Source organism: Amblyomma maculatum, unplaced genomic scaffold, assembly GCF_055883805.1.
Source record: "Amblyomma maculatum isolate TAMU_Amacu unplaced genomic scaffold, ASM5588380v1 scaffold_51, whole genome shotgun sequence".
Taxonomy (NCBI): domain Eukaryota; kingdom Metazoa; phylum Arthropoda; class Arachnida; order Ixodida; family Ixodidae; genus Amblyomma; species Amblyomma maculatum.
Window position 1 is genome coordinate 255,764 of NW_028146776.1, and position 25,712 is coordinate 281,475.

Consider the following 25,712-nt stretch of genomic DNA (forward strand, 5'->3'; position numbering starts at 1 on the left):
AGTGACATTTGCGAGTCGTCCAAAGTTCGGTGTAATTCGGCAAGTTTTGAGGGTCTCGAATGTCCGGCAGTGTCGGATAACAATAGAGACCGAACTCAAGTCGTCTTTGGCAGTGAGGAAGTGGTAGACGTCTTCTGCAATACCCTTGAGCAGAGGGCCTACTTTATCTTCCTCAGTCATCTTGCTGTCGACGGTCTTGCACAACTTGAGTATAGCCTTGATTTAGGTGGTGCAAGTTTCCTCAGCTGTCTGGGCCCTCTGTGCAAGTGTCTGCTCGGCCTGTTTCTTGTTTGCAGCTAGGTTACCGAAACATTCCCTGACTGCTTCGACAAAACTGTCCTAAGTGGTCAGGGTGTCCTCGTGGCTCTCATATAACATCAGCGCGGGTTGCAGCAAAAAGAAGACAACATTCGCCAGTTTAGCCCCCGAATCCCAGCGGTTGTAGCGGCCACACGTTCACAATGAGTGAGCCAGTCATCAGCATCTTGCCCTGCTTGACCGGCAAAGGAACGAGGCTCACGAAGCGGTAGTGTCGCATTCATAGTGGTCGGCCGCACATCGCCAGACGAGGGCAGATACTCCCATGTATGTTTTGGACTGCTCGGTAGTCTGTTGGATGCTTACTAAACGGGCGGAAGACCAGCGAGGCGACGGTTCCTGCGAAGCTCCAGCGGTTGAGGATGCGTCGTTAGTGTAGTCATGCCCCACATCTGACCACCAATTTGTTACGACGGGGGTTTGACGTCGGAGTGCTGAGCAAAATGTCGAGAGGGCAAGGAGCTCAGCTGATCAACGGCTGCGCCCTGCAGGAGAGACTCAACGTCTTTTCGCCTGTCTTCTATGTTTTTCCTCTCCTTCAGTCTTGCTCCAATATTGTCACCAAAGGTAGCTATTGAGAACTTATGTGATGCGATCAAACGCACAGAGGATACGGAGCAGGGGCGTCTCGATCACTGCCTCCTGTTTGTATAGCATCAAAATCCGTGGCAGTATCAAGATGGAACAGAAGACGGAAAGATACTGTGCGCAAGGGGGCGGGGTCGAACACCAGCCGCTTTTCAATGAAGGCGTTAAAGGAAAGACCGTGTGTTCTGCGATGTCACTGGGTGTCAAATAAAAAACCCAAGGGGGCCGAAATTTCCGACATCCTCCTACACGACTTCTCTGATAGCCTGATTTCCTTTGGGACTTATGCACCAAACAAAACACTATATATGTATTTAGCAAAAAGGAGAGACAGGAAGCGCGCTAACAAGCGCGCTAAACACTACACAAACACGAAAAGCAGATACAACTCACAGACAAGGTAACGGATGCGGACAACCACCTCCTTCATCTGTGGGAAGCGCGGCGCAGCCTCACTAGGAGAAGCCGCCGTCAGAAACATAACAAGAAACTTTGCTTGAGGATTCGCAATCTCACCCAAAATGCGGCTGAGTATGCTGCCCAGCTCACCGACTCTAACTGGGTGGATCGCTGTAACTCTGGTGCTAGACAAATGTCTAGTCGCAATAGTTGGAGGCTATTCCGTAACCTCATAGATCCCACTCAGACCCGCACAGAAACACAGAAGCATCTGCAACGAGCAATTCATAATTTCAAGGGCAATACGGACCAACTTGCATAGACTCTACGGAATCAGTTCTGTGTCAAGTTGAAGACACCCGTGGACAGGAATATCTCTATGCAGGCAGAGATAATCCAGATATGTATCGTCCTTTCCAGCTCCATGATCTGCGGGCAGCTCTTGCTAAAATGAAATGAGGTACCGCTCCCGGCAAGGTTACGGTCCAACTTTTGTCCAACATTCCTGATCCGGCGTCTGCGTCCATGCTAAAATATATGAACGCTATCTGGAAAGAAGAAACACCCCTCCCCCTAAATGGAAAACAGCGCTTGTCACCTTCATCCCTAAGCCGGGTAAGCCGATCAATACCGATCACCTCCGACCTATCTCCCTAATGTCTTGCGCAGACAAGCTCACGGAGACCATGGAGCTCATGGAGACCGCGCGGTAGTATACAGACGCCACAGACGCAGACCCATGGCAGACGCAGCGTTCGAAAGTGTAGTTAAAAAGTGTTTACAATATCGGAGGCGCACCGTATTGTACCGAGTGTTAACTAAGGTGTCTGGTTGCAATGGAGCCGGTGAGAGTTATCGTGGCCTTTGATTTGCCCGACGAAACATTCCGTGGGCACTACCGGCTGACTAGCATTTGGTGATGTGGCTGTGCGACGAACTGCGCTACGAGATACAGAGGCAGCGTGTTTATACAAGCACAGTACTGACTGTGGAACAGGAAGACCTGTGCGCTCGGCGATTTTACGCCACATCCAGCTATAAGGAACTGATTGTGAGCGATGAACATCTGGCAGTTAGTCAGTCGACCGTCAGTCGCTGTCTTGATGTCATTATCGACGCAATCGTGAGCTGCCTGAGGCACGAATGGATTTTCCCCTACACTGAGGAGGAGCGTGAAGAAGCGCTGGAGGGATTTTAGCTGCTGGACAGTAGGTTCGAGGGGTGCATCGGCGCCATTGACGGGACATTTGTTTGCATCAGCGCACCAACAGACGTGGTCAACAAACCGACATACTTCTGCCGCAAAGGGTACTACGCCGTGAACGTCTTGGTGGTAAGAGTGACTAGTCGTTCATGTAATGGCTGTCTTCGGTGACTGTGATACGCATGATCGCCTTACTTACGCGTACATTTCAGCTCAATAACAGTCGTGCTAAAATGAGCGGGTTATCATATGCGACAGCAGTGGCATCCATATAGAGTTATAAGGTAATAACTTTTGAGAAGTAAACATAGAGTGTCTGCTAGGTACGAACTTACTGTATTCCACTATTAGCGATGGTCTGCTACCCCCCCCCCCCCTCGTTTTGTGGTCCTGTGACCCTGAAGATGGAACATAAATGAGGTAGTAGATTGGGCACACTTCGCCTGTGTAACGGGATCGCGTTTCCACATCCTTTCCTTTCAATATTGCAGTGGTGCAGTTCATTTATCGTTCCTTGTTTACAAAATGAGGTTTGACGGCGATGGTTTTATTTAGCATACGCAGTGAACTCAAATTTAAGTGTGAGGCTTTCATAACTTTTTTTATGTTATAGCTGTTTATCTGCTTTAGTGAAATATGTCCTATATGTTTCGTTGGTGTGTTTATAAGGATATATTCTACTGTGCATGGTAGTCAACGAATGCTTTGCAGAAGTAGTGCATGGTACATGAAGGAAACTGTATCAAAACGTGACTACAACTGTTTAGAGCACTCGGGTGGCGTCCTGCCAAGCATCAAAATGACATCTTATCGCAGTTATTTTGGTAAGGACAAAGATCTTATGTTTGCACTTATGCTCGAGAGTAGATATTACAAGTTACCTGCTTTAGAAGGACACTTTATTTCCTCTGCACAGCTCTGAGTACTGTAGACAAATGTGATTTGGTTACTATGTGCCATTAATAGCGAGTAAGCTGATGTGACCATGTAAAAACAGTCAACTTACCAAATCGGCAGTGTAGCACAAGATTTCCTATGGTAAGAAAGACAAATATCACATGTGCATGCTTGGTTTGGTTTGTGGGGTTGAACGTCCTAAAGCGACTGATGCTATGAGAGACGCCGTAGTGGAGGACTCCGGAAATTTCGACCACCTGGGGATCTTTAACGTGCGCTGACATCGAACAGCACACGGACACCTCTTCGTTTTGCCTCGATAGAAACGCAGCCGCCGAGGTCAGTTTCGAACCCAGGTATTCCGGACAGTAGTCGGGCGTCTTCCAACTGCACCACCTCGGCGGGGCCCCAAACCAAACCAAACATGTGCATGCTGCAAGTAACATACTATCTGTTTGAAAATTATGATCACTTCTTTCTACTGCTAGTAAATAATTTGCAGTTTAAAAGAAAACTTCACCATATCATTCAGCATTCTTTTTTGTTACAACATCTATATAAGTGATAAAAAATAACTGAGGGCATTTGTGCACATCCTATTGCAGGTGTGCGATGTAAACCTTCGCATCAGGGCATTCGATGCTACCTTCCCCGGTACTGCTCATGATGCCTTCGTGTGGAAAGCACGCCCAGTACACTATGACCTGTGCCACCACAGCATACTGGATTCCGGGGAATACCGACTAGTTATGTAAATGCTGGCAGACCGGGAAATTGCTTGCATTGAACAAGTATAATTGCAGCCACTAGCAGTGATCGTTTAGTGTAGCTGTTAAATACGGGGAAAATACATTGATTTATGTATTTATTAATACTCTTGGCTAAAACTTTAGCCAGCCATATAGGGTATAAAGGAAACAAAAAAAAACATGAATAGCGGTGCACATGGAATGAATAGAATGTACCAAAAGATACTATCAGCACACCTCAGCTTAGCGTGGCATATACAGGATGTGAACAAACAAATCAGTGAAAATAAAGTGCACCAAATGTCAGCAATAGCATGAATGAAGGTGAAGTTGGAACTTGCAAAAAATGATCCTCTAAGGAAGGAACAGGCTACTCTTTGTAACCTATGTTTATTAGGAACACATGTTAGTTTCAGCATGAAATCACTTGTCAATAATGTGTGGTGAAGAATGAAGCCATCATTACTATAAATAACCTAATGAATGTAAACAATGTGTAATTTACTGATAACCCATAAGTAATACAAAATATATGTCTGCTCATTACTCATCTATACAAGTAGATGAAAAGTAATGAATAATGGAATAAATATTTAATATTTAGAAAACTGAACCCAACAAAAACAGCAATGTTTTCCACAATAGTAACACCCCTAGTAACACCCCTATATAACCCAAATTGGGTCATTGGCCTGTTCCAATGTTAATTTGCTATTGTGCAAGAACACTTAATGCACTTAACTTAGAATCCTGTTTGGCATTGAATAAGTTTGGGAAATACATCCATTTTAAGTAAAGCCAAATGTAATGTTTGGGAAATACATCCATTTTAAGTAGAGCCAAATGTGTGCTCTTGACACCAGATACAAAGCAGAAACAAGCACAAGCAAAGTGCAAAAAAGTCTGTGTACCCCAGTGTAATAATTCTTTACTTTTGCTAAAAAAAAGTTTGTGTTGTGAAACTATTTGTACCACAGTGTGTTAGGAAAAGGCATTACTTTCTCTGCTGTGGCTCTGGTCTGCCCGCGAACGTCTCTGGTTTATGCTGTCTGTTTAGCTGGCCGGCTGTCCACATGTATTTATTTTTATGTACTTAATGTTGTAGCTGAGCGCTTCACTATTTCGAGGTCAGTTTCATGACACATACGTGTGCACATCGGCAGTGTATTAATTGTACTTGGAAGTGATTTTATACTTGGCTTTCATTTTTCATTGCTCAAGTGTTCCCGCACACTTTGCTGCCTCTGCCTCTAGTACTGCTCTAGTAGAGTTGCTGCCTCTAGTACTGCACAGAAAAGTTCTGGTCTGCTTTAAAATGGTGCATGGTGACAAAAACATATTATATGCACTTATATACTTTAATTCGAGCTTTTTCCGGACTGTCACTGCTATCATTTGCAATTTACATGCACTATTGTGTAGCATTGAAGGAACCTCAATGACAATAAGTGCATGGGATTCCATTTCATTTCAATGAGAGAAATTCTTCCAACGCCACAACGGTACAACATAGCGACGCAGTATAAAAGAACATAGGCAATAGATAGCAGCGTTGATGCTGATGCGCATAAAATCACCTGAGAATAAAACGTAATCAATGAGTAATAAATAGGCTGAATGTTTGCATGATGACATAAAATCAGGACAAAAACAATAGCAACACGCTCTTGTTGAACAAATAACAAACACAGTGGGTAACTCATTTTTCTCTCACTTGCAGGTGATGGTGCCTACCCTCGGCAGCCACTCCGCTCCTCAAACCTATCCCAGGAAATCATGCACAGGGCAGCCCTGCTGCAAGGTTCAACAGTGCACATTCGTCGCTCAGGTCTGTTGTTGAGCGTACCATTGGCGTCCTGAAGGGTCGCTTTAGGTGCTTACAGAGGCACCGGGTGTTGCACTATGAACCCTTTATGGCTGCAAAGATAGTTTCAGCGTGTGCAGTGTTGCACAATGTGTGCATTAACGTCCGGCAACCTTATCTGCTGAGCCCAGACTATGTCAGTGACAACCATGATGGCGACACAGACTTGTGTGACGATGAGGAGGAAACCCTTCACTGTACCGGGAAGGCAGGAGGAAGCGGCACGAGCTGCTGCAGAGGTTCGTGCATGACACTCATCAGTAGGTGTCCTGTAGATCCAGCAGCCACCTCACCACCGCCAGCCACGTCACCACCACCAGTCATATCATCACCACTGCCAGCCATGTCACCATGTCAGGCAGTCCCTCTAGCATCATCCACCTTAAATGTTTTCCAATTAAGGCAGCAACAAAGACGTTGCACTCATTAGTGATTATTCTAGCGGGAAGAGAAAACACTATTTTAAGTCTTTTTTTGCATATTTGTGTCATGGCAAATGTTCAATGCATGGTCTTCTGATGGCTCTGTAGACCCACAGAACACTTTTTTTTAGCATTTTTGTTTCATTTTTCGAGAAAGGAAATCTCTGCTCACTTCTCGCACTTAGTATAAACTACTTATGCTTGTGAGCACAGTGTCAAGGTTTTGAAGTAATTTCAGTGCACTGCGATGCTTCAAACTGGTTCGGGTGTTGGTGCTAGTGTTGGTGTTATGCGCCTCATAGTTTTGTAGCCTTGTGGTGGTATTTCTGGTGTTTTGCCCTTCATTTTTGTGCCGTCAGTGATTCACTCGAGGTCCTTCCTGGCAAAGGCGCTTCGCACGCCTGAGAAGTGCTCAATGGTGCCTCTGTTCTCTCAGCTGACATGTTCCTGAACTTTGCACATCATATTCTTCGGCACTTCAAAACACTTGCTGCTATTGGTGGTGCGCGAGTTCACAATGTGTGTCTCGTAGTTTTGTTGGCTTGTGGTGGCGATTGTGGTGTTTTGCCCTCCATTTTCGTGCCATCAGTGATTCACTCAAGGTCCTTCCTGGCAAAGACGCTTTGTGCGCGTGAGAAGTGCTCAATGGTGCTTGTGTTCCGTCAGCTGACGTGTTCCTGAACTTTGCACATCATATTCTTCGGCACTTCAAAAGACTTGTAGCGATTGGAACTTAGATTACGCAGGTACATGAGCTCATGATCATGTCACTGCATATGGTAGTATGCCTCTAAGCAAGCCTGAACGAAACTCCAGCACCGCCTTTACTGATGCATCTACAGACAGCATTTCAGTACCACCATTACCTGTATTGGCGGCTCGACAAGCTGGGATCCATCTGTGCCATATTGAAAGTGGCCCAGCGGAAATGGTCTTTCTACTACTAAGCAACATCGATATCTCATGATGAAAGCGTTTGATGCAGCCACTACATATCGGCGCCACCTGTTCCTCGTCCCAGTATTGCACAGGTGTGCAACTGCTTTGCCTACCCTGGCCACACCTTGCATATGTGTCCCCGCTGGCAAAGATTGTGTTCCGGTGCCTTGACCTATCATTCATGATAAGATTACCTCCCTGGCCTTATAGACGTTCTACGTACTATTCTTATTCCCCAAATCAGTGGCTTCTACCATTGCAGAACAGTCCACTGGCAAAGATAGGATTCTCCTCTCCAGCCGAAAACCAATGTTGTCAACCGAAGAGGCTCAGACACAAGCTTCAGGACAACCTAGATCTTGGCTATCTCATTGGGAACCCCTCACGTTTACAGGTGAATCTGATGACAATGTTGAAGACTGGCTGACCCACTACCAACAAGTCAGCAAGTATAATCGTTGCGTCAGACTGCTCAGCTTGGCAATGTTGTCTTCTTCCTCGCCAGCCGCCCTCCTTTGGTTTGGTGATCACGAGGACACATCACTTGGATCCGGTTTGTGGAGGAAATCTCCAAGTGTTTCAGTGACACTTCGGCCATTAAAAAGATAACCGAGCAGACCCTTGCACAAAGAGATCAGGTTCTAGGTAAGCCATGCACGAAGTAAATTGAGGAAGTGCTCATACTTTGCCACCTTGTCAACAGAAATATGTCTGAAAATGACAAGGTTAGCCACGTCTTGAAAGGAATTGCCAGCGACTACAACTTCCTCATTGCGAAAGAGAACCCTGCAAAAGAGAACGCGATGCATCAGTGTAGTGCATTTGAGGCACTCAAGTCACAACGAATTTCCACAACATTTTGTCGTCTAACTTAATGTCACAAATACGGCAAGCATCGACCTTACTGCTTCTGAAGTCATTTTCTCGATGGTTTGGCAGATCATGTCGGTAGAGTTGACCTGCGAGCTGCAAGGTGCCATTCATGATAGAGCGCAGCAGGCATGCTCTTCGCCTAAGTTACATATGGACCAGCCTGCTCCCTAGCCTCAACGTACCATCAGTACCAACAACGACCAGCGTACTTGCCAGGGCAGACACGATACCCCTTTTTGAATTTTACAAACAGTGGCATGAACCGGATCAGTATTACCAAAAATTTCTGTCTGAACCACCTCGACATATGATAATTGGATATTCTCATTTGAAACGGAGTCATCCCTCCTACTTCTACGGTAACCGAGAGGCACTAGTCTGTTACAGTTGTGACCTTAGCGGGCACATCTCCCGGTATTGCCAGCATCGTCAGCCTGTGCGTTCTTCCGCTTGACTCCAGTCTCGATTTCAAGATAAAGTGCCTTGACAGTCTCCTGCTTCTCTTTGGTAACTCTCTTTTTTCCGGTACTGACCGCACTGATTCTCATGGCTCCGAGCGCAGCATGCCTTCGCCTCCTATCCGGCCAAGGCATTCACTGTCACCGCTACAGTCCACCACCCATGGGAAACTAGCTGGTGCAACCGATGGAGGTAAGTTCACTGGCTGGTCAATTTCGCACATACATTTTTCTTGTTGTCATGTTGAAGAACAAAGTGTTGTGCGTGGGAACAATGTTTGTATAATTGCTTTAGTGGATACTGGTGCCGCTGTGTCTGTGATGACACTTTCATTTAGGAATTGCCTGTCAGAAAGATGTTTGCATGGGACCGAGTGACCACTTTTTTGCGGCATTGACGGCGAAAGTTTAGCTTCTGTCATGCTTTGCTCAGCCGCTGTTGAATTGAGTGGCACAAGTTCAAGGACCGAATTTGTTGTATTGCCTCATGTCACGCATGACGCCATTCTGGGCATGGACTTTTGCGTTAGTGTGGCACACCACTGGACATTGGAGGCGACTAAATTTCTCTGCAATGAAACATGTCAGCCTTAGTAAAGATCCGTTCGCGAGTCGCGACGGTTTGCTTTTTCTCATGCAAGATGTGGTCTTGCCAGCTCACACAGCTGCTGTTGTCCCCGCGCAGTCTTCCAGAATTCGAATAGGGCATTGCCAGCTTATAATTTAACTGAACACTTGCAATGTATGAAGAGAAATGTGTTGGTCCCTCGTGCTGCTATCGACGCAGAAGACGGTTGTACGCCAGTAGAGTTAGTTGTTGGTCTAGTTGGTATTCTTGTACGCACATGTGGGCCCTGAACTATCCATACAGCCTGTGCTTCTACCGGCTGTCTCAAACGTGCAAGATGAGAACATAATGTTACCGGAGGCATCGCGGCCATTTTCGATTGCCCTCGCACTGCACTGAATATGCCGGGTCATTCTGATTAATTAGGAGCAGTGATAGCAAGCCGATATTCTCTACCGATCGACGTGCACTACAGGACGTTCTCGCGTCTCGTGCTGCTGTGTTTGCCTTTGCCGGGACAGGACCTCTTCCTTCTGTGCCAGACCCCCGCATGCAATATCCACTTGACATGTGGAATGCCAATTTCATCAGGCAAAAACTGTATGAAGTCTGTCCAGTCGAGCGCAAAAATATTCATGATCAAGTCAAAGCGATTCAGGAGTCTTTCAATCCATGGGCCGCACCTGTAATACAATGGGAAAGAAGGACAAATGATGGTGATTTTGCGTCGGTTATCGTCACTTCAATGCGGTAACGAAAAAGGACGTGTATACTGCCGCGTATTGATGACGCTGTCGACTGTCTGCGTTCGGCGTCATACTTCTCGTCCGTTGAACTCCGCTCCGGGTATTGGCAAATACCGATGCTCCCGTGTGATAGAAACTACTGCCTTTGTGGGTAATGATAACTTGTTTAAATTTAATGTAATGGCGTTCGTCTTGTATAATGCGCCTGCGTTGTTAGAGCGTTTCATAGATACGGTTCTTTGTGGCCTGAAATAGGATATTTTTATGTACTGTTTGGATGATGTTATCATATTTGGAGAGTCATTTGAAGAGTACATTTAACGCCTTAAAATGGTCATTGACTGTATCAGCAACGCTGGACTCGTGTTGAATTCTAATAAGTGCTACTTCGAAGAATGACAAACTGTTGTCCTTAGTTTCCTTGTGTATAACGGCGGCATTCGACCTGGTTCGCAGAAGATGGCTGCAGACTTTGAAAAGCTACGTACGTTCTGGAGGCTTTGGAGTTTTCTTGGACTGTTGTCATATTGCCGTCACTTTATACCAGGCTTTGCACACCTTGCAATCTCCTAACTACCCTTCTCCACAAGGACTTGCTGTTGGTTTGGACACTTGACTGTGGTTCGGCTTTCAACTAGCTGAAATTTGCTCTGACCTCGGAACCCCTTTTGCGCCACGGGGATTTGTACTGACACTAAAGGCGACGGACTTGGGGTGGTGCTCGTACAGATTCATAGCGGTTCCGAGCTTGTAATTGTTTATGCCAGCTGCACCTTAACAAAGTCAGAGAGCAATTGCAACGTAACTGAAGAGAAATGCCTAGCTGTTGTCTTTGCTGGTTTGGTTTGTGGGATTTAACGTCCCAAAGCGACTCACGCTCTGAGAGGCTGTAGTGGACTACTCCGGAAATTTCGACCACCTGGGGTTCTTTATCGTGCACTGACATCGCAAAGCACACAGACGCCTTGCCTTTCGCCACCAGCGAAAAGCGGCCGCCGAGGCCGGGATTTGATACCGCAACCTTGGGAACAGTAGTCTAGCGTCGTAACCACTGCGCCACCCTGGCGGGGCTGTAGGCTATTGAACACAACTGTTTATCCTGAAAGCTAGATATGGAGAAGGCATGTAGCGTATGGTAATCATTTCGAAGGCATGTGGCGCACTTTAATTTCACTGGTTAATAGGCCATATCTGCCATGTGAACCACATGTTTTGCTGGGTAGTTCATGACACACAAAATGTACAGTGACTGCTCAACACAACATACTTTGTCGTTCTGATAGCCTCAGTAGCACAACCTACCATGCTTCTTTGCACTATAGCAATGTGGCTAGCAAGGAACATATTTGTGCTGTATCACTTTAAAATTTCACATTTATATATGTGAGCCTCACCTCACATGCCTCAAGGATCCTCGTGGGATGTGCGGTTCCGCAAGTGTTCCAAGCAGGCCTGCAGGGTGGCATTCATTGCTTGGAGTGTGCCATGCACGGACTGCTGGGCACGGGCAACTCTTTATGGCGTTGGCCTGTGCCTGTTGGACCCGCGCCATCTGCTGCATGGCGTTGGCCTGTGCCTGTTGGGCCCGAGCCATCTGCTCCATGGCGTTGGCCTGGCGCTCCGTGTGGGGTACAATCTTTTTTCAGAAAGTTTAGAGGTGGGAAGGGACACTCAAGAGTGTGACGCTGTACATATAATGCTAATTAATGTCACCAATCTGAAGATTGCCTTGCAGATCCTCGTTAACGTATATGCATTTTTTTACTTGCTTCAACTAATACCTCTGTCACACGGGCAACCTCACTGCCCATTGATTGAATGGCTATTAAAGGTTTTGAGGGTTATCGAGATCTTTCAATGACCATTTAGTTGTGAGCATGTGGTCTGACAAATGGGGCCACGGGTAACATCCAATAGAAATGTGAAGTAAAACAGAATAAAACAAGGTGTATATTGCGCACAATGCAATTTTTAAATACATTTCATTCCAAGAAGGGTATTCAAATACCTCACAGCACAGCATAACCCACATGCACCACAGGCAAGCAATGGCGGAACGAATTCAATCGCCGCATCCATATTGCGCAATCGATGCAGCCACAGCTCGGCAGTGGTCTTTGCTGCAGTCATAGTTGCTATTGTTAAAAGCACATGTGGGACTCTTGCTCTCGGTTGTCGCAAATAGTGTTAAAGGGCTAACATGAGCGAAACGCTACAGCATGCTGCACTACCACAGAACAGCAGCTAGACACTCTAGAACAGAGCCTATTTGTTTGCATGTAAACACTGCACATTCTATAGGGAGATAATTTTTTCGTGCAAAGAACTAATTGATGACCTGTTTAATGTAGTGTAAATAATTTCATCCAGAAGAAGTTTTATTTCTTTTCACCTTAGGGTGAGTGCAGAGCTGCTGTCAATGTTCCTTGCCATTTCAATGGTTATTCGCAAACCTCATTGATTCAATGTGCGCCGAGTTCACTCATAGCTGAAAAACACCGTGTAGCAGTGGCCGATCCTCATTAAGTTCGATCCCCATCAACTGAATGGGAATTGAAACTGCCTGTGTGACAGGAGTATATCCCCTTCATTGATATTTAAAAAAAATTGTAATTTGAGAAAAATTTTTTACAAATTTTTTGACCGATATTCGATATGGATAGTCGTATGCTAACTGGTTATGAGTAAAGGTAGCCAGCGATGATACTTACAAAACCGCTTCTTAAGTTAGAACGAGAGAAAGAGGATTGTTTACACGGTATGAAGGAGCTGTGAACAAGGGTAAATGGGGTACGCCTCAGTTCGCAGGTCGAGCCAACGTTTCGACAAGTGGACTTGCTTCGTCTGGGCAAAGCGACCGTCACAGGCAGGGGTTTTAAGATGCTTTTGCTTCCGAAGAAGAAAAGCTGGGGAGGGAAACGTAGTTGAGGGAGTGTGGAGGGGAGGATGGGTGACAAGAAAGTGAGTCATGAAGTGAAAAAAATATTTCTTCAGTATGTATTTCTCAGCCTGGAACCAGGGATCCTGTGGCCTGCAAAAGAAGTAAAAGCGGCAGTACCAGGAAAAATTAAAATACTGGATAATAATTAGTCACCACTTAAGCAGGCTTGGTGCAGATACCCATTGCAGAGAGACAGGCTTTGCAAAGGGCCCTGATAAGGAATATACCTAAGGGGGACAATTCTTAAAACTTTCTGCAAAGGTGGAGGGAGAGAAGTTCAAAGATAGAATAATAACCACACAGTGAGCCACAACTGACATAAAAAAGTAGCAAGTGATAAGGAGGAAATGTGTTTGGAGAAACATGTGCAACTTATGCTATTGCAGAGGGAAATAGAGTGTACATGTGTTGTGATTAATGTACGATTGACGCTATGTGGTATTGTTTTTCAGAATAGTTATTATGCAGAGGGAATATATTTAAGGGATTGTAACGTTCCTTTAGACATATTTATTCCTCCTGGTTCGAATGTTATAAATTTATGAATTCGATATGCCTCTATATTTTTTTGTGCCTTGCAGATTTAAAGCCTGACTGGAGAAAATACAATTTAATTTCTTCAAACGTAAGGTCTTTCTGATTGAAATGCTGAGAAACTGCTTTCGGGAGGTTTTTGCATGTGTCTGCCCGATGTCCATTAAGCCTTATGTTCTTTGGTTGCCCTGTCTCCGGTGTACTGTTTATGACAAAAGGAGCATTCTAGAAGGTAAGGAACGTTTGAAGATGTGCAGTTCAAGCCTGATTTTATTGAAAAGTCAATTCGCTTGCATTACTTTTAACCGTGGTGCCTTTTTGTATATGACTGCACGTCTTACATCTAGATCAAGAGCAAGGGTGTGGTTGTGTTGAATGCTTGTTGTCGAGTTTAGAATGTACTAAATATCTGAGTACATTCTAAACACGACATCCAATACAATCACACTCTTGCTCTCGACCAAATCTAAGACGTGCAGTCATATACAAAATGGCACCACGGTTAAAAGTAGTGCAAGCGATTTGACTTTTCACATAAAATCAGGCTTGAACTGCGCATCTTCAAACGTTGTCTACCTTCTAGAATGCTCCTTTTGTCATAAACAGTACATCGGAGAAGCTGGGCAACCAATGAACATAAGGCTTAATGGACACCGAGCAGACAAGGCAAAAACATCCAGAAAGCAGTTACTCGGCATTTCAATCAGAAAGAGCATACGTTTGAAAAAATAAATTATATATTCTCCAGTCAGGCTTTAAATCTGTAAGGGACATAAAATATAGAGACGCATATCTAATTCATAAATTGAGAACATTCGAATCAGCAGGAATAAATATGTCTAAAGAAACGTTACAATCCCTTAAATATATTCCCTCTGCATCATAACTTTTCGGGAAAAGAATACCACCATAGCGTCAATCGTGCAGTTTAATCACAACACATGTAAGCTCTATTTCCCTCCGCAATAGCATACGTTGTACATGTTTCTCCAAACACGGCTCCTCCTTATTACTCGTTACTTGCTTTTTTTCATGTCAGTTGTGGCTTACTGTGTGGTTATTATTCTGTCCTTGAACTTCTCTTGCCCCCCCCCACACCTTTGTAGAATGTTTTAAGAATTCTCTTCCTTAGATATATTCCTTATCAGGGAGGGCCCTTTGCAAAGCCTGACCCTCTGTAAGGTGTATCTGCACCAAACCTGCTTAAGTGTTGATTAATCATCTACTCGCTATTGTGGTTTTTTCTGGTACTGCCGCTTTTACTTCTTTTTGCGGGCCACATGATCTCTGGTTCTAGGCTGAGAAATACATGCGGAAGAAATGTTTTTTTCACCCCATGACCTGCTTTCTTCTCACCCATCCTTCCCTTCACACTCCTTCACCTACTTTCTTCTCATCCACTTTCCCCTCCCCAGCTTTTCTTCTTCGGAAGCAAAAGCGTACTCAAACCCCTTCCAGTGATGATCGCTTTGCCCAAACGAAGACAAACCCACTCGTAGAAACGTTGGCTCGACCTGCGAACTGAGGCATACCCCATTTACCCTTGCTAGTGCTCCTTCATATCATTCTTAAGTAAGTTGTATTGTGCCTGCATGACCAAGGAGTAGCGTATTTTACTCCTCATTTAAACATCCTGGGAGCTTTGATTCCCAGTGGCCCAAGTTTCCAGTGCCTGCCATCTCCTGGTCTCGTGATACTGCGCAACACATTAACCATGCAGTCACTACCCGGCCATGTCACCTGTCAGGTATTGTTTGCCAGTCCATGCCGTTACTTTTTTCATTTCGCAACGGTAGTGGCCGAGCTGAAAAACGGACCCTGTAGTGGCATGGGCTGCAACAGCATACTTATCCACATGCAAATTGAATTTATTTAACTTCCTATGAAGATATTTTTTGATGCTTACTGCAGCGAGATGGGTCGTGACGTTTGCCTGGTCAACGTCCATCTGCTCCACTTGGTGACCTTGTGCAGATGGGCGGCGATGTGACCGCCTGTGTGTAGCACCTTGTAGATGTGCAGATGGCCGAGCTACAGATGTGCTGGCTGGTGGCAGTGCTGTGGACGTGCTATGCTGTTCATCGATGTCTGTAATTGCAGTGTGACGTGAGCAACTTTCTAAAATAAGGCATTAACTACTCATTACTGTTCATCAAAGTATAGTCGTGCCTACAAAGAAAACACACACAATATTCACAGTTGCAGAAATAATTATTTAGGTTTTGTCACATAATCCAACATCACTCTCTGGCTGGCGCAATTGCTGAAGCAGGATGGCCAGCACCGGTAGGATGAAAGAAGGTTTATCACTAGGTTTAAGTTGAAACGAAGCACGTCTTTGAGCTTTTAGACTAAATGCGTTTTTCAAAGAAGTTTGTCGTTGCACATGCAGTGCAGTTGCAGCATTGTACATTTGATCTTGGGGACATCTTGTTGAGTTGGAGACTCAGAGAAGAGTGATTACTTTTACCATTTGCAGAGGTGTGCTCACCAAGTATACACTGTACGTTGCTCACAAATGGATTATAATGGTGTGGTGGTTATGGCAATAGACTAATTTGGGAAGTAAAGTTTCTTCACAGTAAGTGTCAAGCTACGGGATGTAAAGTTTCTTCACAGTAAGTGTCAAGCTACGAGAACAAAACCGATGCAGTGATGATTATTTGGTTTGCTTGAACACACTGCTTTCTTGTGATGTGTTAAGCCTTTGCTCTCAAAATTCAACATTATGTGGTATTTAAAACTACCGATAGGGGTATATGTGATAAACCTTGCATTTCGACACAGTACCCATGTTTCTCGGTGGGTGGCGGTGTAACAGGTGGTCTGGGTGCCTGGTAGTGGAGCGCAGGGATATATACATAACACCTTGTATCATGTTTCAGTTGCGGCATGTTGCCTGTTGAGGATTTCAGCAGTTGCTTTGTAATTTCACTCGGGAAGCCTGCAGCACTAAATGCCTTCACCCCAAGGACCCTAAGTCAAGGGTACTAGGTCGGTGCTTTGTTACAAACCTGTGTACAGCACTATTTACCAAGACGTTTCAACTCAGACTTGTGCCTAAGGCAGTCTTATAATTGCTTGTTTGTGTGTGTGCACATGGCCTTGTTGCATACTGTTTGTGATGTGCTCAAAATTTGCAAGTTGTTGACCCAACTTCATGGTTGTACTGAGTATGTTGTGTGTTATACAATGTATGCTCCACAACTGGCAAGCATAGCTCCGTGCATTTGTGTGTTTTCATGCTGTGGCCTTTGTTGATTTTAGTAATTGAACTAAAAATGTGTACTATATGCTTTCAGCACGATCATTTCATTGCTCTCGGGCATTGTGGCCACATCCCGTGCAGTGCCCACACAAGTTAACATGGCTGAAATCTTGTCTCTAAGGGACCTATTGACACATATGTTCCTCTAAAAATGTTATGATTATTGAAAAACATGTTGTATAATGTTGCCGCATTGTTCGTGTGAAAGCTCAGTTATCCATTCTTTTAACTGATGCCTCCATGTCATACCCTACCTTTGGTATAGCCTCAATGAAGTCATTTTTACCTGCTACTTATAGCAGCACGATTGCTGTAGGGTTGCGAAACTGAAATGGTTGCTTCACATAATGATCCACTGTAATACAAATGTCCCCGAACTGGTCAAATTAACTTGAAATCGATGTACGCTCTAGGAGAAATATGGGAGAGGCCTTCGCCCAGCAGTGGTTATAGTCAGAATGATGATGATGATGATGTATGCTCTCAGTATGGATAAGAGCACCAGATAGACACTTTGATCAAATGCACAGTTGCTTATTTGGCAAAGCTACACTTTTTGTGCACAGTCGTGGTCAGAAGTAGGTGAAGTGCAACAGATTGTTAGAAGATGAATTGTGTTATATACATGCAAGTGAAAACCTGCACGAATCAGCCTACAGCGCACATCTAAAACAACCTTGAAATATTACATCTTGCCCTTTCATAGAAGTTTTCTATGAATTGTACATATTAATGCATCTAGACATCTATCTACATGTACAGCAAAGTACCTCACCCGCGAGGTTGCTGTTCTTGGCCGGGCACCGAAGACTGCGGGGGCCCTGTTACCGGTGGCTCAGTCCTGACCGACGATCGTAATAATGTGAGCGTCCGTTTTACTGAGGACTGCGCCGGGGTTCGGCACCCCTCCGCCGGTTCTCCTGCAAGGTTGACATAGTGATAACCGACTTTTTAGCAGGTGCACATTTGTGCATGGACGGGCAAAAAAATTGAGTCCACTCCATAGCACGTCAACTCACCTGTGCTCGGCAGCAACCGACGCTGCTGTTCTCCGCGCCGCCCTGACCCGCCTCCAGTCCTGAGGGCACCGAGTAGCCGGCCCTATACCGTTCAACTCAGCTGCCAGCTGAGTCCATAGTCGCCGCCTGGTTTCGGCGGTTATGCTGTCGTCTGCCGCATGGTCCAGTGCAGGGTGGTAATTAATAAAATTTACCACAGCTTCAATTTGGAGAAAACTGCAGCGCGGCGCGTATGCTCCGCGCTGCTCGCTGTTCGACATGCTGTCAACGCTTTCGGATTCCATTTTCGTTCTGACGCTTTGCACAGATAACAGCGGGTGCAGCTGCAGTACTGTGCCTTTTGAGCATTACTATGCATATGTTTCTCGACTATGAGACAAAGTCGTTTGTGTATACGAGCACAATTTACGAAAGCAACACGGCCGACAATCACCCTATTCCTACCCAGTCACCTTGATAGCACATTTTCACGGCACGCGTGACATAGCTTTGTAATGAAAGTGAGCTTCTGTGTCGCCAGTTATCTCCGACGTCTTTTGCTAGGTCATGGTTCTGTAATCTTCGGTTCTATCTACGGATACTGAGGCGGAAGTTCGTTCTTGCCCGATAAAATTTTCATCGAGCAATTTATATACTACTTGCTGCGCGCATCTCGTAAACTGAGTCTGTTGCTGCACGGCATAAGGCAATGTTCTGCTGGCGCAGAGAAAATGCTATTGAAGATGGCTTGAAAAAGTTGTTGCAAAACGAGCGACTTGTGCGCTGGGTAACGAAAAGTTTATTTTGCATGCGGCAGATTATATGTAATTACTATGCCCAGGGCAATTTTTGCTTGTTAGCGCGCTTCCAGTCCTTTGGTTTGGTTTAATATATAGAGTTTTGTTTGGTGTATATGTCCCAAAGCAATTAAGGCTCTCAGAGAAGCGGTGGTGGAGGCCTTCGAAACTAGCGACCACATGGGGTTCTTTTATTTAACTCACACTGTCATCGCAGAACACGCGGGCCTTTCTTTACGCTCCCATCGAGAAGCGGCTGGGGTTTGACCCCGCATCCTTGCACACAGTATCTTTCAGTCTTCTGTTCCATCTTGATGCGGCTACGGACTTTGATGCCGGACAGACAGTAGCTACATGGCCGCGCGCTTCTAGTTACTGTGCAGTCAACGCCAATTATGCCCATGAAGAATACTACAGTCGGCAGTGATCGAGACGCCTCTGCACTGAATCATCTGCGCGTTTGATCGCATCACGTAAGCACGCAGTCGCTACTGTTGACGATAATTTAAATCGACGAGACGCGGGATTGCTTCACGCTATGAACTGAGGGCTTCCCGACCTGCCGTTATTCATCGCAATGTTCGGTCAGGATTGCATAAACGTTTTGCACGACTCGAGTCCTAGTTCAAAACAGTGAGGGTACTACGAGGAAAATGCGAGCGCTAGCTGCGTAAATGCATACGAACATTAAGCATGTTTTTCGATATCGGCTGTGAACGAGAAACGGATTGTACGACTTCCTAGACTACGCTTGCTTTAAAAAACTGGCCGCTGGTGCTTCGTACCCAGAAGCGACTGAGCACCGAAGCGACCGAGCCTAATTAAATACCAGCGCCCAACGCATGTGCAGCTACACCTAGCTGCAGCGCCGGCTGCGCATCTGTGCGACGCGTACTGGCGTCCTGATGCATCCACCGAATTCCCTGCAGTTCCTTGATGCAGTTTCAAATCCGTTATAAATGTGAAGAACATAACGGACAAATCAGTTATTCGGTCCAAAAAAATGTCTAGCAAGGCACCCCGTATGTCCTGCGCCCAAGAGATGCTGGTCCAGTTCATGGAACAGCATCCCATCTTGGCGAGGCCTCTTCGGAGCTCACGCCGCAGCAGACGGCAGCCAAGAAGCGAGAGCTGTGGCAGCAGCTTGCCGCAGCTCTCAACAGAGAGGGCCCAGCTGTGAAAAACGAGGAGGAGTGGCGTCATACTTGGCACATGATGTGCAGCAGAAAAGGAGCTGACGCGGCGCGCCTAGAGCCTAGGCGAGGTGAGTCTTTCAGTGTGTCACCGTATAGTGCAAATTATTCATGCTACTTTTATTATGTCGCAGGGGAACCGGTAGTGGCGAGCTGTCCGGGCTGTCTGGCGGGGTCGTCGCTCTGCTTGGGGCAGCCAGCGCGACTGGCGTGGGGCCCATAGAATTTTTCCCGAGGACGCGCCATGAGGTGGGTACACATTGCCATTTATAAACTGTGGTCACATTGTAGGCAGTTGAAAATATTCCTTCATGCAAATAATGAAGAGATCTATAATGGGCGCCCTGCGCTGTGTCACTGTGTCCCAGCCTGGCCCGCTAGAGCAGTCACAGCAGCTCGGACCAGAAGGAGCAGCAGTTCCTGGGCTAAGCGGCATTCAAACGGAAGCGAGTTCGGCAGCGGGGAGGCAGACTATTTAACCAGGCAATTTGTGTGTCTTAAAACTTGTATATTTTATTATGTTCGTTTCTGGTTTTATTTGGAAGGTGAAGGAATGCTCCCTGACAATGCAGCCTGTGCTTCTGTACGTCCCCTTTTCTTGCCAATAGTAGCCGTGATGATTCTCTTTACATTGTCTCTCACGTATATTCCTGCTGTTATGCATACGTATTGCAGTTGTTAACTCAGTAGTGATGTCCTATGAAATAATTTCACCCAGAGGACACCCTGACGAGCCCCTCCGTAGGAAGCCTTTTTAGTGAGGAGCTGGAGGAGCAGGAGGAGGAGCTACAGGCGAGTGCCAGCGGCATGACCATTGAGTGTGCGTTTGATTACCTATGCTCCGCTTCACCCTTATTGCAAGATGCAAAAAGAATAGAAAACATTTCAAAGAGAGACATTATAGTGACAAGCACTGTACACTGGCAATGAAACTATTCATCCCTGGCATTTGCACCGTGTTCCAGTTTTTTCTCATGCAGTACGGTTAGTGTTGTGTCCAAGTGGTGCAATGAATTGCCACAATGAGCGTTCTAGAAGAATTGTACTATTGTTTCGTCACTAATTGTCTCTGTGTGTTGCTACTGTCCCAAGGCACTTCAATATTTATGCAAGATATTGCAAAAAACAGTTTGCTGATTGCACTGTGTGATAAGTGCAGTTTCGTCTATGTTAGCTGAGGAGCAGCATATCGTTACGGCCCCCACGCACCCGAGCCCTGCTGATGATGCTGAAATACTTGACCACCTGCTGAGGGAAGCCGAGCGATCACCTTCTCTTACCGAGACCAGGACCCAGCAGGAGACTTACTTTCAGCAGCAGGTGCTGGCCGCACTTTAGACGGTCATCGCTGAGAACAGGCAGGCACGTACAGACAGTGCACACCAATATTTCATATAGTAGGGCAATACATATGAAATGTGCATGTACTTCTATTGGTTGTCTTGCATACTACACCTCTGTACAACAGTCTCTTGTGAGAAGTGATCCCAGTACACCCCACCGTCCCAAAGCGAGCATTGTCCTCCTTAAAGGCAGTTGAAAACATCCGCGTAAGAAAGTATGTTTGCAAGCAGGCATGACTTGTGAAGTACCATTTGCTGCTTGTCCTATTCTGAGGCTTTGAACTGTTAGGATTATGAGTAAATAGAGAAGAGCTCTGTAGCCTGTTACTCTGAGATGACAATGCCTGTTAAGTATATCGGGAGATTCATTGCAAAGGGTAAATATTGACCTAGGCAGGGAAAGCAAATGTTCGTAATCTGTATTGTGCAGACGACTAAGGAATGGCTAATAGCATCATTAAGGAACAGAAATTAACGATGAGTGGCGAGTTTGCGGAAATGATAAAAAATATTTCTGTAACAGGTAGTGACCACAAATCTGTATCACTGAAGGGAATTGCATACAATTATATATTGCAACGGACCGCATTTGGCTTGCACTATGATGCCATGAATGGTTGGTTGCTAGTATAGGTCAATGATGATATAGCCGTAAACCTAAGGGAGAGACGCACACTAGCAAACAAGGATGTACTTAAATTAAGGAGAGCATGGCAAGCAATGAAAAAGGACAACATAGCTATAAAGTTACAAGACCGTAACCAGGGTCAGTTTTATTTCGAGGGATATGTAAGGAGCCTTCATAATGTGATGGGTACATTCAGGCTAACGATGATAACACAGCACCTGTCCCTAAGAATAAAAGCAAATAAATTCTTATACAAGACTTGGCCGGTCTGGTTTTCAATTCAGCATCCTTGTCTATGCAGGAACATTAAGCTGCGGCTGAATCTGGGGCCGAAACGTGCAAAGCTCTGCGCGGAATCGAGGCTGCCATGCGGGAGGAAGAGGCAGGTATTCGCGAAGCCAGGGCTGACTCTTCACGCTTTCATGCACTGCTTGTGCAGCTCTTGGGGGCAGCCACCCTGCTTCTTGGCAATCAGCTGCAGCCACCTTCAACATCTTCGTAACTTCTTTTTTCATGTAATTTTTTAAGCATTTTATATTTACTTTTTTTTAGGTACATTGCCTGCCAGTCGCAGAATTGTTTTTGTTCAGTATCTTTTACATTTGTTACCGTCTGCCAAGTGCGGGAAAATTTATATCAACTTTTTTGTATGTTTTCACCTTTTTGCCAGGAGCTCAAACTTTTGATTACACTTTTATGATTTGGTTCGTGCTGTTTAACGTGTCAAAGCAACAATACTATGCAGGTCACTTTAGTGTAGGACTTCGTAAATTTGCACCGGCTGGATTCTTGATGTGTGCACTGACATCGCACACTGAATGAGCGTCTTGCTTTCACCTACATCGAGAAGCAGTCACCACAGCCTGGAATTGTCGAGGCTTTGGGTTTAGTAGTCGAGCACTCCCTATTTCTGAATCATTGCGGCAGGGCTTTATGTGTAGTGCTCTTTGCGTGAATTGCAATGCGCGTTTCATGTTTGCAACCAATCTTCTTTGGTGTTTCCTTTTCTTTTGAGTGACAAAGCCTATGCACATGTAAATTCGCTGCGTCGGTGATATTTACAACGATTTGTACAATGGTGACAATTTCAAAATCTTGTCAGTCGCTGTGAGCTGCAAACCTCACACTGCATACTACGTATACACTTGTGGAGCTTTATCGTCGATTTGTTACAAAGTTCGGCACCAAGCAAGGCTCGCATTCTGTGCATGATAAAGGTTTTTCAGGTGTGCAGAATTGTGGCCACTGGTTAGCGTAGCATTTGTACACAGTGCCAGGCCATCTTATTGCATTATCCACTTCACCTTACCTGCTCCTGGAGTGTGCTCAAGCTGTGATAACGGTCCTTGTAACGTCTAGTCATTTTTTTTACTCTTGAATATGTGCCGCTCCTTCTCAAGTATGTATAACCGGTGATGTATATCATGCGAGCTTAAAATGCACATATTCCAGTGAGCACTGAAGTATTGCGAAGTGCAGTGATGAGAAAGCATTGTTTTTTTGTCAATTTATGTGGTCTTTTTTTCATCTTTATTTTTTCGCTCTCCATATGTTTTTCGGTAGGAGTGTGGAGCAAAACGTTTTTTGTAGCAAAACCAGATGAGTGATATGAGCAGAGCAGACAGTCATGTGATAGAGCACAGAGAACTCAGTGTCCTCGTGTACCTTCTTACATGGCGACGTTGAACAACGCGAATGTAGAGCGAAATGTGATGCTCAAGCTAGACATACAGGAGGTGACCTTAGTGTGATACACAGTTGGATCGCCAGTTCCACAATACACAACTAGTACCTGCCGCGCTGAGCTCGTGCAAGAAATTGGGGTTTTGGTTGGTGGGAAATGTTTTTTTGCTCAATTTTGTTTTGCAAAGTGTCACTTATGTGGGCGTGCTCTGATAACTTTGTCCACAGAATGTAGTGATGCAACGCGCGGGGAATGCTTTTGCAATAATAACCATTTAATTTGCGAACTCTATGCTCTGCGTTGCATATGCCCCATGTGCAATGCTTCTTGTATTGCTTTAGAAGTGTAACGAAAATATAAGTAGTGTGGCCTTGTAGTCATTTTCCGGTATCCTTGCATCATTTGCTCCTCTCGATCTAAAATATGCGGAAACCGTTGAGTACCGTTCCGGGTTGAATTAGAGTTTTTTAATATCTTATCAGTGTCTGTGCAGTACATTTTGTGTACAATTTATTAAGGTTTATAGAATTTGCTGCCAATGCTACTTTAAACAGTTTCTTTTACTGCGGCGTATGCAGATGTACGAAATGCAGCTAAATAAACCTGCATACTGATTACATATCAACCATGCATTACAAGCAGTTGCTGCCTCCTTGTGGTTTGTTCATTTATTCATCCTCTCATTCCATCACGCACACATACAGTTCACACCGATACTTTTTGCACCACGACGGCAACACCGAAGTAGGATGTACGAAGACCCCTTTCACTTGCTCGACATGGTGTTACGGATGTTACATCTCGAGAAGGAGGAAATCCACCGACTGTACAATGAACTCGCCGGTGAAATTGGAGGAGTCCAGCCGCAAGCACTGCCAGGGAAGCAGAAGCTGGGGTGGGCGTGTGCTTCTTCGACACGGCAGGCTTCCTTGCACACACACGAGGTTGGGGCAAAGTTGACGAGTTACCCAGCTACAGGAGGGGATCACGGCCAAGGTATATGTACTATGGTAGCGAAGGCTCCATAGACGCCCATACGTACAAAACATAGCGGCTTATGGGCTCCAGCGACCAATGACAATTGGGGCCATGACGTCAAATGACGTCACGATACGTTCACTTTGGCGCGGATTATAAACAATTTTTTTTTAACCGCCGCGTTGCATTGACGAGCCTGCATCTTTTGAAGGTTGTTGCCATTCAGCGCGCGCCAACTTTTGCCATCTAAAATAACCGGAGTTTCTGTTGTTTACGCACTTGTTTATAAGCAGTTGCTCCAGCATAAAGAAAGTGGTTGGCAAAGGTGGCGGCATAGAAAGGCAGTAACACTTCCAAATAGAGACCACGCAAGCAAATTCATAATACAAATACTGCTGCAAGTCATGCAAGTACTTTGGCCATTTACTTTGTCCCTCAGATGAGTAAGGTGCGGTCGAGAAACACTGGTGCTACGAGGCAGTCGTGCCCAGTTCGCAGCAGACCGTACCGAGTGAACAATTATGGTTTTCATATTCATGGTTTATTGCATCAACCAATAAAATACAGCAACAAATCACAACAATAAAAATACATGTCGCAGACAGCACAAACAGTAGCACTGTTTAAGCGGGCTAATCATCTCAATGATCACAGCCTAGGCATGGAAAAGGCTTGAAGTGCCTGCCACAAAACATCACCAGATAAGAAACATGCATGTACAGAAAACAAAGCAATGACAGCTGCAATTGAAATAAAAATGTCTTCAATTAGTAGGTGCATCAGAACATATGTGGAGCATAGAGCACTGGGATCACTCTTCACATTTAAATTCTTCGACAGAAAGTATACAGCAGTTTTGAAGGCAATTTCAAGGTTACACCAGTCCAGGCAGCTTTAGAATCAACAAACGTGCTTAACACAGGAGCATTAGAGCATACATTTAGTCTGTGTGCAACCTCCAGATCTGCTCACCGGTGAAAGACAGCCGGGAAGCGGTAAGACACCGACGGTTGAGTCCACGCTTTCGCAACGTGCCACAGAGCATCGGTTCCTCACTTTGTGCGGGCACATCTTGCAATAAAACGCTAATCACAATACACTGCTGCAAAAACGACTTCGCACAGCTCGCACGACGAAGGGGACGAAACCAAAAAACACGGCTGCAGGGGGATATTAAACTTCACCAAACGGCGACAGAAGAGAGACCAGCAAGGATGTCGAAATCTTCGCAAAAGGAACACTTTCAGACTTGCGAACTAAATTTATACGCTTTCCCGGGCGCACCAAGGCCCGTACCACAGCAGACGAGCAGCAGACAGCGAT

At 45.4% G+C, this 25,712-nt stretch overlaps 1 pseudogene; it reads left to right on the forward strand.

Annotated features, from left to right (window-relative positions):
* The first annotated feature begins 2,141 nt into the window (after window positions 1–2,141).
* LOC146170766 (uncharacterized) lies at window positions 2,142–21,094 on the forward strand (annotated as a pseudogene).
* Window positions 21,095–25,712: the final 4,618 nt, after the last annotated feature.